Raw genomic sequence first — 16,548 nt, 5'->3', positions numbered from 1 at the left:
AGCGTATACGTAGACACGTGCGTTTGTAGAGAACCAACACGTGTTTGTGTTCGTGGGACAAGCATGTAATCCTAGCCCTGTTCTGATTGGTTAGTTAGTTGCTGATTTATTGACATTGCGTGAAAAGTCAATTAGACGAGGGAATACGTATTTCATTGAATTTAATAAAAAAAAATAACGAAACCATGGTGTACTTGTATTTGGCATGCGGCACAAGCAGTTACTCATATGGAGAGTGAAACACCATGATTTGAATCAAATTGTATAATATTATGATTTTGCCTTATTTGTATTCTTCCAGTTTAGAGTTCAGAGTTGCTTTTAACGTCCATGCTTAGACCTATCTCTTTAGTATATCGATGTCTGCGTGCGGATAATCACCGAAGGCAAGAAAAATAATAATATTGTTGAAGGACATGGGTAAACAGGGACGATAGTCAGAATATCGATTCGCTGGTTAATAAGTATGCAATGCTCAAGGAATAAAGTTAGCCAGATAATATGTAGGCGTTCCTAGAGCTTCCAAAAGACGACGCGCACGGATCACGGCGTAGTGAGTGATTTCGGACGCTCAGTTTTGAAAATCCTGGTTGGAAAATATACAATTTTATAAACAGTTTTAACACACGACGATCTCAAAACGCAAACGAATATTGCAATTTCTGAACAGTATGCCTCAAATTATGGTTGAGGGAATGGGCTGATTAATTTTTGTTTCAGACTAAGCTTGTGTCTGTTTGTTGTCGGACGATCTTCCCTTTTTCTTAATTTTAAGCGATTTGTTTTGTTCGACCATGGAATCGCATTTGTATGTGACAAGCTCTACCATAAGAAGACTATAAACAATGATCATCACGCGTATAGACCATCGAATATTGCGCCCCCACCGAATAATATAAAGCAGAAAAAGTATGCCTCATTGTGAAATGAAATACGTTGACATGTGATCTATCGTCAAGAATGAGATACCACTTTAAGTTCAATCTTAACATTTGAATTTATGTGAGAAATAAAAAAGACGTTTATAATCTATAAAATTATAGTATTTTAAAATTTAAATGATTTTATAAAGGATAGCCTACCACCCAGCAAACACAACACAGGATTACGTTCGCTTGTGATTATCCAGTGGCATAGGGGATTTTTATCTAGGCCTACTTGAGCGTGTTTCTTTCATCGGACATTACACATAGGCCTATGTCAGAAAATAGGGTTGACACACATGACATCAGCAACATTTAAACGTTACTTGTGAATTACGTATACGTATCGTATACAAAAACACCAAACAACGTTATTAATTATAACATTGTTGTTAAAAATGTCGGCTATTATAGCTATGATCATTCGCTCATTAAAGATTGGTAATAACAGATAATTAACAATTTAATAATATTGATTTAATTCATTAAGATATACGTTATTTGTTATTTATGTAAGTTATATTAAACATTATAAGAAAAAATAAAAAAAGCTCGCCAAATTAGGTCTATGGACAATAAATCGGCCCATAGCATTTCCTTCTTTCGACCCGATTGATAAATCGGCTGTAACAAATTTATAGATTTTCGAAGTAAATCAATGGTAATATGAAAATGAAGAGTTTTTGCTAGCTGTATATTATAATTCGTAAATACACAGCCGAAAATAATATGATTACACACTGGGTATCTGATGACAGATAAATTGCAAAACACCTTGAAATCCGTTAGAGACCCACTGGGCCCGATCATTAATGCAAGACATTCAGAGAAGATGCTACAAGAAAGCCTCGAACGATGCTTCACAGATTACGATTGGTGGTATTCTAATGGCTCCATCAATTACATTCAATATAAATGGGAGGAGGGCCATTGAATATACAGAGTCTAATTAAATATATACCGGTGTCAATCATCGTTTAAAGCCGACTTTGACAATTTCCTGTAATTTTAAACAAAAAGTATTAGAGAATCCCAAATGTGTAGGTACTTTCGTAGATTAATGATTTAATATTAATTCTGGATGCGTTTAGGTGCAAGGTCATTGACAATACATGCTAACGCAATCTCAAAGGCGGATTGATATAGGTTGGTTATGCACACACCACCTCCCCTTTCTCAGCGCTCAAGCTAAAGAATGTAATCATGCATAACTAATGAGGTGTCAGTAGTAGTGGTGAGGTGTAGTCAAATTATGTTATGATCTGAGCGTGTGTGTATCGTGACTACGACTACGAGCGGTCTGGTATATATATTTCATCAGTAGAAAAATGTAACTGAATTTCGGACTTACTTTGAAGTAGTGATTGAGATACTATACCGAGGAACAATATACTCCGATACAGGAGATGTATAGACTTGATTTTCGTATTTCTTAAAGGAAGTTTGTTCCTGTCTGCCTCGTGTGCGGTTGATTTATTGTTGTAACCAAACAAACTGAGTGAGTGGACCCAGCCGGCCATTCAGGCAGGCTTGTATAGTGGATTGTGTTTGTATTTTCAGTATTCGGAGCCGAGAGAGAAGCCAAGCTTGGTAATTGCCTTATGTTTTTTTTTTGCTAATATGACGACATAAATGCGAGAAAGCCGCTTGAATTATATACCGAATTTATAGTTATTGATTACGATTGTTTGGATGATAATTGTTGTGTTTACACTGTATTTCCGATCGAAGAGAGGAGGCAGGCATGGTAGGGCCAGATCTGTCTGTGGTATGGATGAGTACAGTTTGAATCGGCATCAAGATTCCTAATAAAATTAATAATTCTCTGTTATTATTGAGACTGGTTAAACCATTGCTTATAATATATTTATAACATATACTAACACATTTTGATTTGATGAATTTTACAGGCTAGGCTTCTAAAATATTTATTTGTTAAATTGAGGAAAGAAATGCAAGCGTATCAATCAGATGGATTACAGTACACACTTACACAATTTTAATAAATGAGCAAATTCAATGGTGTACTTTCTTGTGTATTTTTGAAATCTTTGATACTGTTTTGTAAATTTTTTAACTAAAGGCATTTCGTAATTAATATTTTAGTTTCATACTTTTTTTTTCTCAACATTAACCTTTTCAATGGATTCCATTTTGATTGAGAAGATGATAAGATATCCCAATTAATTGATCCTACAAATTTTAGTGTTTTTTATTATCATTGATTAATGTGTTTCTGGTTAGTGATTTATGAATAATTTACTGGTTAAATTCCTGATAAATCAATGTCATATTTCAGTAGTTTAATGGGTGATAAATCTTTTTCCAGCCTTATGCCCTTATTTGGTAACTTTAAACTTAACCCATTCAAAGTGTCTGGCATGTACAGTATATTAATAATATACCCTCAAAGTATTTCTTCTATCATTCTATTTTTGCAGTGACCGATTCATCAAACTGTTTTTTAGTACCTTTTTACAGTAGCGTGGACACACATCAAAAAGAACAAAAATTGCTTAACTGCTAGCTATAAATGCTTAAACCAATAAAAACTATTTAGTTTATATATTTAATCAGTATTTAGCTAAACAAATATTTAAAAAAATAAATATTTGTGATTGCTTATTGTATATTAATTTTTGTCTATTATTAACAATGAATTGAAAATATTAGGGGCCTATTATTTTTCTTGGACATTCTCTAGACACATGCATTTTCTGTAAATTTATGGGTTATGCAGTTCTTTGGCCTGCTGATAATAATTTCCAAATTCTCTAAAAAGGAATGTTTTTAAAATTACTATACTGTCCCTATATTCTTTGCTTGCCCTGGCCGTTATTTGTCTGAGTAACCATTTTTCTGAAGTATACAAGTATATGTGTTTTCCTTGTTAAAAATGTATTTAAAATAATAATTTTAATGGAATATTGTATTGTGTTAATTTCGGATTTTTTTTTCTATTATTATGACAGATGGTACTTAACTTCAATATATAAACAATGGAAAGAAAAATATTACAGTGTAGCTCGAAAGTTCATTGTGTGTCTTGACAATGAGGTTTTAATTCCCTAATTTAAAATTCTACATTATTTCAGATATTTTAATTTTAAAATGATGGTTAATGGAGTAGATTTCTTGATAAATCTTGACTCGGCCAAACCTTGTTAAATTGATTTTTAATATTTGGGTGTTAAATTTATATCAAAATTATTAAATGGACTATCCTCCAATGAAACACATTACCTAATTTACTTCGCAATTTGCTGAAGCCATTTTAGTGTAATATTCCCATGGAGTAAATTCAATAAACAGGAACGAGGTCCTGGACTGCCAGTTAGGAAGTACTTAATTTGGTTTGTATTGAATATTCACTGATAGATTCATTCTCTGTGTAAATACACTATTGCCACAGTGTCTCAATCTTTTATTGGGCATCACATAAAATAAGTCACATCTGTGTCTTGCGATGAAAATTATAATATGCGGCTCCTGTGCAATTTGTCAGCTGTGTTTTGGAACCTAACTGGATATAGGCCGTGAATGTGAAATGATTATTAGTATTCGTCGGTTTGTACGTTAGCTTTGTTAATAGATACACTGCCATGAAATTGAAAAGTCAGGTTGCCCGTTTTAAAGGTTGAATAAATTCTGTTTCTCTCAACCAGTGCACGTAAGAAATTCCAACAGTATTTGTATTATCATAGAGAATATGTTTTCTACTTCAGTTTATAATACTAAACTGCAGTGTGTTGACAACATTAATAAAAACTTGCTCATTTACTTACTAACTTACAATGAGCAGATTATTAAAAATTTGTTACTTTAGTAATTTTGATATACTAGCTAAATTTTAGAACTAAAGTGTATGCAAGAAAATAGAACAGTTGTTATTTCTGTCGGTAATACTAATAGGGAAAAAAATGTTTTTGTTCTGAATTTTTTAATTCAGGAGGTTATTATAGTAATTTACGAAGAAGTTCAAATATAAAATTTTATTGTTAATCTGCTCCACACAGTATCTCAATTAAATTATTAAAAAAATATGAACATTCCTATTTTCTTATCTGAAATGCTTTTGTAGATAATCTCTATAGATAAGCATTTTCAAAATTGCAAATTCGCTGAAAAAGTGTACATATATCTGTATTGATTAGTAGAGTTAGTGGTTTCCAGTTGCATTTCAACAAAGCGTTCATTCATCGTATTTTCCAATAAACATCGGAGTGATCGGAAATTAGCATCCAAATGTTCTTAGACTCCGGCCATTTCAAATTAAAGCCAGTATAGACTGCACTCTTGAAACGTCATTCATGACAATAGAAACCGTTTGTGGATCGTTGCAATGAAATGAATTCATGAATTGGTGAGCAAAATTATAATCAAGTGAATGGATTGATGTTGTTGCTTCTAATAATAGCTTTCTGTCATGTATTGTTTTAAGATGTACCTGTAGGTCTAGGAGGACCACGACGATCGTTACGTCATGTTGCTTGTAAGTTGGACATTAGGCCAACTGCAAGACAAGTTTACCTGCAGCATGATTTGATTCATGGTCAAGTTGTCAAATTACAAAACAAAATTGTCTTTAATTGTCACCAGTGGAGGCGTATCTCCATACCAAAGTTACTTTCGTCTAATTTATAAACCGTAATGTATCTCCTGAAGTGTTCAAATTAACTTGTGCTTTTTCATTTTGTGAATTTTTAAAAATTAATTTCTATTGATGTTTACAAATTTAAACTGTTTGCAGTCCACAGTCTGAGAGCTTCTTCGTAAGCTTTGGCTTCTTAGGAAATCCACCTTGATCATTTAACATGTTTTTTAGCATTTGCAAAGGACAATCAGAGAGCTTACTTGATAGGCTTCAACTTTTTAAGCAATCTACTAGGCATGTGCTTTGCTTAATTTATTCTCATTTAATGGAACATTTTTTTTTTCTATTTAACAATTTGTGTAAACAATTTTTGGTTGGCTGTTCTGTCTGAAAATTTTCTGATAAGTAAATAAGACAACATGTCTTCTGTTTCTTTTGTCTAGATAAAGTAAAACTATTAATTGTTGAATTTCTAAATGTGTAAACTTTACTTTTGGCTGAGACTAGTTAGCAAGTTCTTTTGTTAAGTCAAATCTGATGCTATGTTTTTTTTTCTGAAAGTTCTTGATGAACATTTTAATCACATAATAGTCTTCTTTAAATTAGATGCACAATTAACTGCATATTTCTGGTATTAAAACCAAAGTTTGCTGTTGGTGAGCTTTAATGGCATGACAAATTCTCAAGTGGGTGTTGTTTGTTGGCTGTCAGTGGACAGTTAAAGGCCATCAAATTTTTAATTACCTTCAGTTTATCATAAAATTCTTTTTGTTTGAGCTAAAAATACTTATGAATGCCATTTGTAATGTTTGCTGGATTGTAAAGTGATGACATGACTCTCCCTTGCATAACATCAAAAGGCACTGTGGATAAACAGTTAATTCTATTTTGAATGCCTCCCTTTGACATATACACAAAGGTTATGTTAAGCCTTCAGAGTTGATGGCATTGTTTTACCTGTGATCTGGAATCTCTCAATGCAGCTTAAGTAATTGAAGCGAAAGCTGCAGCTAATGGTCATCTTAGTTGGTGGAATTATCTTGTCGTAAGCTTCATCCTACACTATTCGCATTTTAGAACGTTTTCAACTATTTTGTAATTCTTCTTATTTCAAAGTAGCCAAGGCCATTAGGAAGGTTCTTGAAGGTAAAAATGCTATGGTTAATACTCTTTAGAATGATTTTCACTGTGTTTACCTTGTCCTCATAAAGTCAATCTAAATTTTGAAAATGTGTTTTGCAATTAAGATACCAAATATATTTTATGGTTCTTAACAACATTGACATTATAATTAACTGTGATTATAAATTGTATTACAATATGGTATTTAAACAATCCTTAGAGTTGTATAATTAATATTTGTTTAAATAAATGCATTATATTAAAACACAACCTACAGTATCTCATCTGGTTGACAACATTGACATAATTTGAGTTAGCATTTACAATAAAAATCAGGTATACAATAACAGATGGCATGGAATGAACCTTGGTTGCCATTTACCATTTTTGTTGAGATTTAATGATCGTATTTGTACCATCGTACACCCTGACCTACTGTACAGACTACTTGTCTATGTTAAAAGATATGACTAACAGATATTGAATGCTGTGACCACATTAATATGTAGAAGTATATTTTAAATCTAGGCTCTTGGAACCTCCAGGTTGAAGCCATAGGGTTAGACATCTTGGCTAGCTGCTGGTGGACTGAAAACAAACAGCTTATGATAGCTTTGGGGTTTTTAATTCCCCTACAGAAATCTCAGGATGGTAGTAAGTAGAGGGAATTAGAACATTCCTTGCATAGTTTGCTTCAAACTAAAGCTTACAATGTTCAAAATACAAGTATTTTAGTTCTAACAAAGCTAGGCATCATTTGCATAATATTGGGAAGATGTACTACTGTATGTATGGAACCCCAGATAGATTTCTTCAGAGACGGTGCCCTTTAATACCTTGCTAGTTATCTTGGGGTGGTGTGCAGTATAGCAGAACATCGGCTTCAAATCTGAAGGTGCCCAAGCATTGCTTTAAATTATTAATTTAATCAGAGCTGAGAACATCTCATTAATATGTGCATGCCTAGTGCCTTGTAGACTCATGGTGTAGAATCATTGGATTTAATAACTAGCAATAACAAGCGATCTTTAGAGTTAATCAGCATCGGTAGTAAAAATACTGTAATATTATAGTATGTGTTAGTCATTAAGTTTTATTACTTTGTTTATATAGTACATGTTGACAATGATCATTGTGTTAGGACTGGCTTCCATGGTCTTTAGCAGCTTTTTTCTCTAATTAAAATAATATATAGGTAAAAGAAATTTATTAATTGGGACCAGGAAAGTTATCTTTCTCAAAGAAAATTTAATTTTTATAAAAGATATTTGTGGTTTGTTTGAATTGTTCTTTGCAAGCTTTGTAATTTCTTCTTGTGTTTATTAGAGATACTGTAAAGACATGTAAGTATTCATGAAGTCGACTTTGTCTTGTACTAAGAGACCGCCTACAATATAACAGAATGCAAACAAAAACCCCATAATTTAAAACTTGCATTTGAATAATTTGTAGTCAAAATGTGTTCAAATATTAGTTCATAAGGTGATTAATAGATTTTGACATGTACCATTTGGAATTTATATCCTGTATATTATTAGCTCATAGCCATATAAATTGCCCATTGAGTTCCTCAATCTGGCAACTTGTTTACTCAAATTTTACGAATGAATTTTGCCATGAAATTGCTAATATTTTCCCACTTACTAATACAGTATACTGCAAATGGAACTTTATGACTGAAATTCAGAGATATTGTTCCTAATAATAGTGATAAAGTGTAATTCAGTTTAGCCCTCCTTGTGTCTGTACTTTGGCTCCTGGCAGGTAGGCTTAAGGCGGCAAGTTGACTGTGAAATCACTGAAATTTTGTCTGGGAAAAAGAGGTGTTCAAAGTAATCGTCAGATACTTTGTTTTGTCCTGGCCAGTTAGGAAAACGCTGGGGGTTCTTTGAATGTGTTGATTCAAAATTTGTTTTGAAGTTATTGACAAAGGTCTCAAGAGGTTAGGCTACTGTTTGTGTTTTTTTTTCGTCAAGACTGTTTTTGTGCATTCTGTTATTTTGGAACTTGGTTTTTGCAGAGTGTTGACTTTTTGACTCAGAACAATTTATGGGGTTTTTTAGACTTATTTGAATACCAATAACTTTGGTTAGGCTATCATGAATGCTTCAGTACTTACTGTACTGTATTGTCTTGTGATTATAATGAAGCTTTCTTTTTCAAGTTTGTATACTTTAAAAGCATTTTTTAAATTAACTAATAGGTTTAATAATATAAATTGAGTTTAACTTCCAAAATCCTGAAAAAGAAAATAAAAAGTAATTGAAGTCTTGAAACATGTACGATCATTGTTAAAAATATATAAGAAATCTAATGAAAAAAAAAAAAATAAAGCAAACATTATTTAAGAAATTACTAACTTAACAGCTATTAAGTTTAAATACATGATGATTTGTCTATTGAAACTTGAGTATAGGTATCTCTCTTTTAGAAATGATACTTATTACATTACATTAATCACACAATACAATGTGGAATTGGATATAACAAGTTATGTCTCAATCAATGCGTTAGGCATTAAGTTCTCATTTCCAATGATTACTTTCTAATGTTTCGTGTGCACTGTTAGGTTTATTAACTCTACTTTAGGAACATACTTTCAAAGATGTGATTGTGATATAAATAAAATAAAATAAGATAATAAAAAATGATTAAAACAATGAAATAGACAATTTTACATTGAATATGATTACACAGAAAAAGGGAACGGTAAGGATTTGTCGTACTAATGTATAAAATATAGCAAAGGTAGACTTATATACTGTAGTGCATCATGGTAAGTCCTCTATGCACATTAGCCTATGGGAAACAAAGTCAGCTCCTCGGGGGAGTATGACATAATGTTGCAGAAGCTCATCGGCGCATTTTGGCATTTGACCCTACCAGGTACCCACTTATACTCCTAGGTGGAGAGAAGCAATTTAGGTAAAATGCCTTGCTCAAGGACACAAGCAAAATACACAGCGAAGGATTGAAACACCGACCACAAGGTTGGGAAACCAAACCGCTGTGACAAACCACTTCCTACAAAAATGGAAATGTAACTTGCCTAAGGAATCGAGCAAAATTCACAGCGAAGGTTCAAACCCCTGATCTCAGATTTAAAAGCCTGAACCTCAACCATTGGACCATCCTCAGGAAATGAGATATTGTTCTAGGAAGCATTTTCAAGAAGAAATGAGATGTATAGGATGTTTGAAGTGGGAAGTTATGCAAAGATTTAAAGGAAACGCAACAGATAGATCAGTGTAGAGAACAGTGTAGTGTATTGCGTACTCATAAACAGCTGCAAAAATGCAGATTACTAAACAGGAATAACAATTTCCAAGATTCTGTATTATCAGATATTTGGGAAGAGGTTGACTATTTTTAAACCATTGGTGCGAATGAATCTCTATGTTGATTGAGTGAACCAAGCCATACAATTGAAATAACACTGATAAAGAATGTTCTTGTTTATATCCATTCAATTCCTTAACATCCTTTTCCACATCATCAAGCCTAGACAAATATGAAAAATTGAATTCTGAGGATACTAGTTAGATTGGTATATTGGTTCTATTGTTGTTGTTTTCTACATTTACTCATCCTGTGTAAGTATGGAAAGAATTTGTTATCATTGGATGATCACAAATCAAAATTCAATTTACTGGAAATCTGTGCCATGTACATAACCCTCAAATGACAAGTAACTTTTTTTAAATAGCTCATACAGTAATACTGGTGAATAAATTGGTTAATTTAATTTTGATTTATTGGATTGCAAGGTGTTTACTCAAGTTTTATTTTGAATATGTTTATAATGATCTGAATTTATAAATTTTGTCAGCAATTTTCAAGCGAAAAATTGATCTGAAAATTGGCCACACAGTTCTGTACATGTTACAGTACACTATTGTAGCAAGTTTATTGGAATGATCAGCTTTGTGCCTCTGTTTTTTATTGTTTAACACTGCTGACATGATCAGGATTCATTCATTCAGATATTCATGTAATAATTTATTCCTAGGTATATTCAGGAAGTAATCAAAGCTCTTTATAAGTCGATTATCGGCAACAAAGTAGAGAGAGTTGAGAGATTAAGAAACACTTGGTCGGAACTGGAATCGACGATCCGGCAACTTCATTAACACTGTATTCGGAATCCGACACCGAGATTAGCAATTTTTGTTACCGAGTTGTGTAGAGTGTCACCTTAGAGGAATCAGTGGTGATGATCAAGAACTAATTCAATTCCATCCTCGTTTCAAAAAGGAAAACATTCTGGAGCAACGTGTAAGAAATCATTGCAGTTTTGTGATTTTACGTCACATCTGGACTTGAGTGTGAAATGCAAATTTGTGTAGTAATATTTCATAGTGTAAATGCACCATGCTTTTTTATTATTTTGTTAGGTTTTCTTTTGTTTTGGTCTGTTTTTATCAGATTGATAAATGTACCGTATTTCACAATTAGTTAATATTTAGCTTTGCAGACAATCTCTCTCAGTTCAGGGTTGTCTTGATGTCATTATGTATCTTAAATTATAACACATGAATATGTCTGTTACTGCCGCTATTCGTAATTGTGGGTTTAACTTTGTCCTCGACAATAAGTCCATTTGAGTACTGTTGCCAGCTGCTATTTCTTGTTTCCGTTCAACTTGTGCCACACATTGGAAAATAGGAGGCAATACTGTTTCCCATGTCTTCCTGAAATCCAGATGCTTTAGAACACACAGGCAGACATTGGGAAGTATTAAGTGCGAGTGTCAGACATTGGGGGCATGCATAAATCCTAGGGGAATCAAAGTAATGATTCTACCATTCTTAGACGTATGTGGTTTTTCATGGAGCTTATGTCTATGACAAACTGTAACGCTGTTTTGCAAATTGCAGTTGACATAATGGTTGGAGAATTGGATTAGGCTTGAAGAAAATCTAAACATAAAGCACCAGTTTTTCACACAAATTATTTTGTATTGATCGCTTTTATCTTAAGATAAACAATTAAAATTAAACAGAATTCTCTCATGGATCATTCCATGAAAATCAAATCCGTTTGTGCACCATGGGTCATGGATTAAAAATTTTTTTGCGCACTGACCGGTAATGTCTAGAGTATTGTATTTCAGAAAATTGTAATTGCGCAGACCATACCCATATATTGTTCTTGAGGTAATAAGCATTCTATAAATAACCATTTACACATTATAGAGGCCATGATGCAGAAATTTTGTAATTATTGAATCCGTGAATTTCAATTAATGACATGGACTGATTTAATGAGCAGTTTTAAAGGGAAAGGGAAATTTCACACCTATGTGTTAAAGGTGGCTTCTTGTTACAGTTGCAGTTTTAAAAAAAATAGAAAAATTACTGTACTCAAACCCAGTGCAAAATATACTAAGAGCCAGCAAAGAATTGTTTATTTGAATTTACAAGGAAAACATTCTAAATTGAAAGTTCATTCATAACTTGCTTTTTAAATATGGAAAGCAATTGAATATTAACTTTCTGAATGATGGAGTTCAATACACACCACTCACTAGAAATATTAACTGTATATTGATTAGATCTACTGTAGTGTTAATGGTTATGATTTCATTCCAGAATAAACCAAACCATTCCTTTAAGTCCCCAACTTTCCTGTTTCTTTTCTTATTAAATGATGACGCCATGTAAACAATAGGTGAAGTGATTGAGTGATTTGATGACCTTCTAGTCCCACTATGGATCATTAAAATTTAAATGATTGATAGCTATCCCAGTTGTTACATGATTGACAGGTTTTCTGAATGTGGGCATGGCTTATTTGAATGGGGGGGCGTCATATAAGATATGATTGATTTATACTTTGATGACATCCAATCTACTTCATCATTGGCTATCATAATATAATGTATTTTTAACACAAATGAACTTTAGATTCAATCCGCCAAGCTACGTGCAAGGTGGGGGCAAATCAATAATGTGTCATACTTTTATCTTTATTTGAGTCCGGTATTATTTTTAGAAAATAGGATGTTAGTTACGAAAAATTTTCTGTTTAAAAGAGTAACAATGATATTAACTACTTACCTGGTCTTCAATTTAATTATAGTTCTATTTTTATAATAAAAATATCTCTTTTAACTTTCTGTAGCACTTTGGTTTTTGTCAAAAAGTGCTTCATAAATAATGCAAGAGCAGGCTACGTGCAGGGTGGTTGTGGGGAAAGTCAACAAATGTGTAATACTTTTATCTTTATTTGAGTTCGATATTATTTTTAGAGGATAGGTTTTTAATTATGATAAAGTTTCTGTTTAAATGCTAACAAATGATTATTATTAGTCTTCAAGTATATTTTTATATTAAAAATGCCTTTTTAGAAAATTTGTATTTTTGTTTGTGAAAAGGTGCTACATAAATCTTTACATAATAATTGAAATTTGATAATATTATTCTAAGAACTGTATCATTCCGTCTAATACATTAGCTTAATTTGGTGCCGATCAATTACTGGTTTTCATTTCAAATATTTAGTTGGTAATATACAAAAATTATAATGAACTGAATCTATCAAAGATGTTCATTTTTTCGGTCAGTTAGCTATACAACTAATCAAGAACAAAATTATTGTGCTGCAAAAAATGAGTGGAAGAAATATTGTAACCATGGTGATATTAATTTTTTCTTCGCTTTCATTCATAATCAACAAAAAAAGCCTTTAAGCTTCCCCACCAATCTGACTGCAGTGTTTTATGACATCATTGAAATTATTTTTTTCTTGGTCGTTGCATTAGATTAATCACTAGAAAAGAGAAAAAAAAACCACCATTTTAATTTGTTCTGTTTCAAATGGTACTAGTATACTGTAATATTTGGCCTATGTTTTTTTAATAAACCAATTAATAATTATTACATGCAATTTAAAAAAAAAAATTATAAGCAATTTGAAGTTTCTATTCTCTGGATACTGTGTATTGATTTTTCAAAAGGTAAACAAGCACATCTCAGGTTTCAATTAATTTCGTTAATTTGGACGCTTTGGTAATGCCGGTCTTGAATTGAGTCGGAAGTTACTCGGTATATTCCTTTCATTACTGATTCCTGATCAATAAACATGTGGAAATATTGCGGTGGATAAAATTGTATTCTACCTGGTTTTCTGCTAGTCAATTCTTTCTTAAATACTGATAATCACCGGAACTCGTTGGGATTTTGAATAGGAAGTCGTTGAAAATCTAGACAAGGGCGGTTGGGATTAGATCCATCAACTCAAGTAATTCTATGTACAATACTTATTATGATTAGCACTTTTATAAATGTTTTCTTGGCATAGCCTTTTGATGATAGATACTGTACCATACAGTTTAACCTTGATTAATGGATATTGCTACCATTACCTGTACAAACAGATAAATGGCCAGATGCCTTTTTAAATACCTTCTTTTCTTTGTATATTTTGAAAAACCCTTATAAAACACTACATTTTCTTAGGTTATGATATTTTATTTTTTTTATATTTGTCACTTCATGAAATACAGTAACATTGATTACATTAGTACAATATACAAACTGATGAGATTGCATTGTTTTTTTTTTAAACTACCTTCTCTTGTTTATCACTGAAAAAACACCTACTGTAAAACACAATGTATTCATAGACTATTACAATAGAATGAATTTTCATTGGAATTTTCACCAAAAAAAGGGGAAAAATTGTGAGCTGTTTGTGGCTAGGTGTTTGAACAGGCAGTTTATGACACCACCTTGGTTTGAAGTGGACCAACAAAAGCACATTTTCATTATGGTCTTTGATGTTGTATGTTTAGCATTGAACTCAGTAGAAACAGGTGTTGAACAGTATATGAGATGGCCATCGTTAGTTTTACGTGCTGTTTATGTGCTGTGCTTTGAGTGATGCATGTAGATTTATACCCGCAAATTATCCCATGGCATGGATTTGCTGCATAAGAAATAATCCTCTTTGTTGAACATTTTACTAGTGTAGGAATTATGCATAAATTAGCAACAGTGCTCATGTTGTGAGGTATTTATACCGAAGATGGAGAACAAATATTATTTCAAAATTTGAAATTTTCTCTCCGTGCAATATGTTAAAAAATGTTAAAACCTTCTATAGATCATTTTCACAAAGTTATTACAATACACATTTTACCAATTTACAACTCAACAAAAGACCATAGTGTATTAACATTGATAAATAACTTTACAAACACAGACATGTAAATAAACAATGAACATAAACAAAAAAACATTATTTATTTGATTTACAATATATTTTTGAAAGAAATTGCATTGTTGTATCGTAATCTGAATTAAAGCCAAAATATCTTTTAGGATTCTATATAGACTTAGTTATGAGACCAAGAACTCTATATTTTCTTAGCACACACTACTTTTCATGCTATTATGCAATATTCAACAAGTAATAATAAATCACATAACTTTAGTAAATAAAGTAACACATCATTTTTTTCGAAACCAATGTGATTTACTATATTTGGTAAAAGTTCAGTCCTTTGATGATTACAATATTTATGAATCATAGTGTATAAGCAAAGGAGAGTTGGACTAGATAAATTGGTGAAAATTTATGAAATTGGGCTACACATATGATTGAATTTGAAATTTGTTGATAAATAACTGGAAACAGGTTCTTGAAGTTGAAGCTGGAAATTAATTCCGTCAAACTGTCAGTTTTTTGATCAATTTATTGAGTAAATATGCAATAGCCAGGCATTGAAATCTGCAAGTTTAAATGCTCTGCTAGCAACGATGGCATTTAATATCCTATTTGTTCGGTGTTGTTGCAATGGCTTAATCCTTAGGCCTCTCTGCAAAGCACTGGTTTGTGAACTTTTGGCACCAGTGCTTACTTAACTGCTTGCCCGTTTATATGTCTGCTAACTGCCTTCCACTTAATAGCTAACTCCCTGATGACATAGATAAATCCTTTTCATTGAATTTAATCCTAGATGGACAGGTGCCCTTTGGTCTCTTAAAGCCCTTTTGATATACAGAAAAGCGAAGCCTACAGTCCTCCATACTTTCCCTCTCTATTGTTGATATTCTACGCATTTTTTTTTTCAGAGAGGCTAGGTCAGCTTGTCTAACAACTTAGCACCAGTTTAACGTCTATTCTTTAATATACTGTTTGTGTTTGTGTTAAGCTCTATAGTGTATTACAATCATGGTAGTGATATTGTTAGGTTACTGTATTTACTCTAAATGACCCGCTTTAAATAAGCGCCCCTCTACAGTAAAAAAAGGTTCCCTCTTCTAAACAGAAAGTTCCCCCCCTCCCCTTTCAAAAACGACATTTGGAATGTATTTTTTTCTTCGAATAAATTTTTCTTCCCTAAATGGCTGTGTAAACAAAACTAATAAAGAAAAATCATTTTAAACACATTCTATTATTATTCTACTGCAGTAGAATTACATTTTTTCTAACATGTTTGGGATGAATAAGTCTTCATGATCATGCAGTAACATATTTTGACAGTATTTATGTGTTTGTAGTTCCACATATACAGTGAAATTAAGGGGCGTTTTTTGAGTATGTACATATCCATTTTACACAAAAAAAAAAATGTGCCTCCCTTGAATAAACGTTTCCTCAAAACCTCTTCTCATTAATAAACGTCTGGGTTTATTAAATATTAATAAATTTTAAATAAAAAGAGCCTGACCGGTTCATTTTTTTTTTTACACAGTTACTTCATAGAGAGAAACCACATTGCTGACTTGAATATTCATTGCAGTCACTTGAAGTGATTTGTATTTGTTGTGTGATCATTACACAATTGCTAAATCTGCATATGTTGTACAGTAAATACATGATGGTTGTGTAGGTTTTCTTTTTGCACTTGAACATGCGACGGACGAATAACCACTTCAAACCAATAAATTTGAAAACGTGGTT

The 16,548-nt window shown here is 32.2% G+C and overlaps 1 protein-coding gene across 11 annotated transcripts in view; it reads left to right on the top strand.

Annotated features, from left to right (window-relative positions):
• The first annotated feature begins 2,160 nt into the window (after positions 1–2,160).
• LOC117113387 (receptor-type tyrosine-protein phosphatase delta-like) overlaps positions 2,161–16,548 on the top strand; it is a 103,866-nt gene continuing 89,478 nt past the window's right edge. For 5 of the 11 annotated variants that reach the window (XM_033256695.1, XM_033256697.1, XM_033256702.1 and 2 more), the window contains exon 1: positions 2,162–2,513. The gene's annotated coding sequence lies outside the window, so the exon portion shown is untranslated. Of the gene's footprint in view, positions 2,514–16,548 lie in introns of all 11 variants that reach the window. The other 6 variants (XM_033256700.1, XM_033256703.1, XM_033256698.1 and 3 more) reach the window with 2 other exon arrangements.

This window comes from Anneissia japonica, unplaced genomic scaffold (assembly GCF_011630105.1).
Source record: "Anneissia japonica isolate Jap-2015-1 unplaced genomic scaffold, ASM1163010v1 scaffold288111_len316891_cov189, whole genome shotgun sequence".
Lineage (NCBI taxonomy): Eukaryota > Metazoa > Echinodermata > Crinoidea > Comatulida > Comatulidae > Anneissia > Anneissia japonica.
This window is presented reverse-complemented; position numbering and strand designations above follow the sequence as displayed.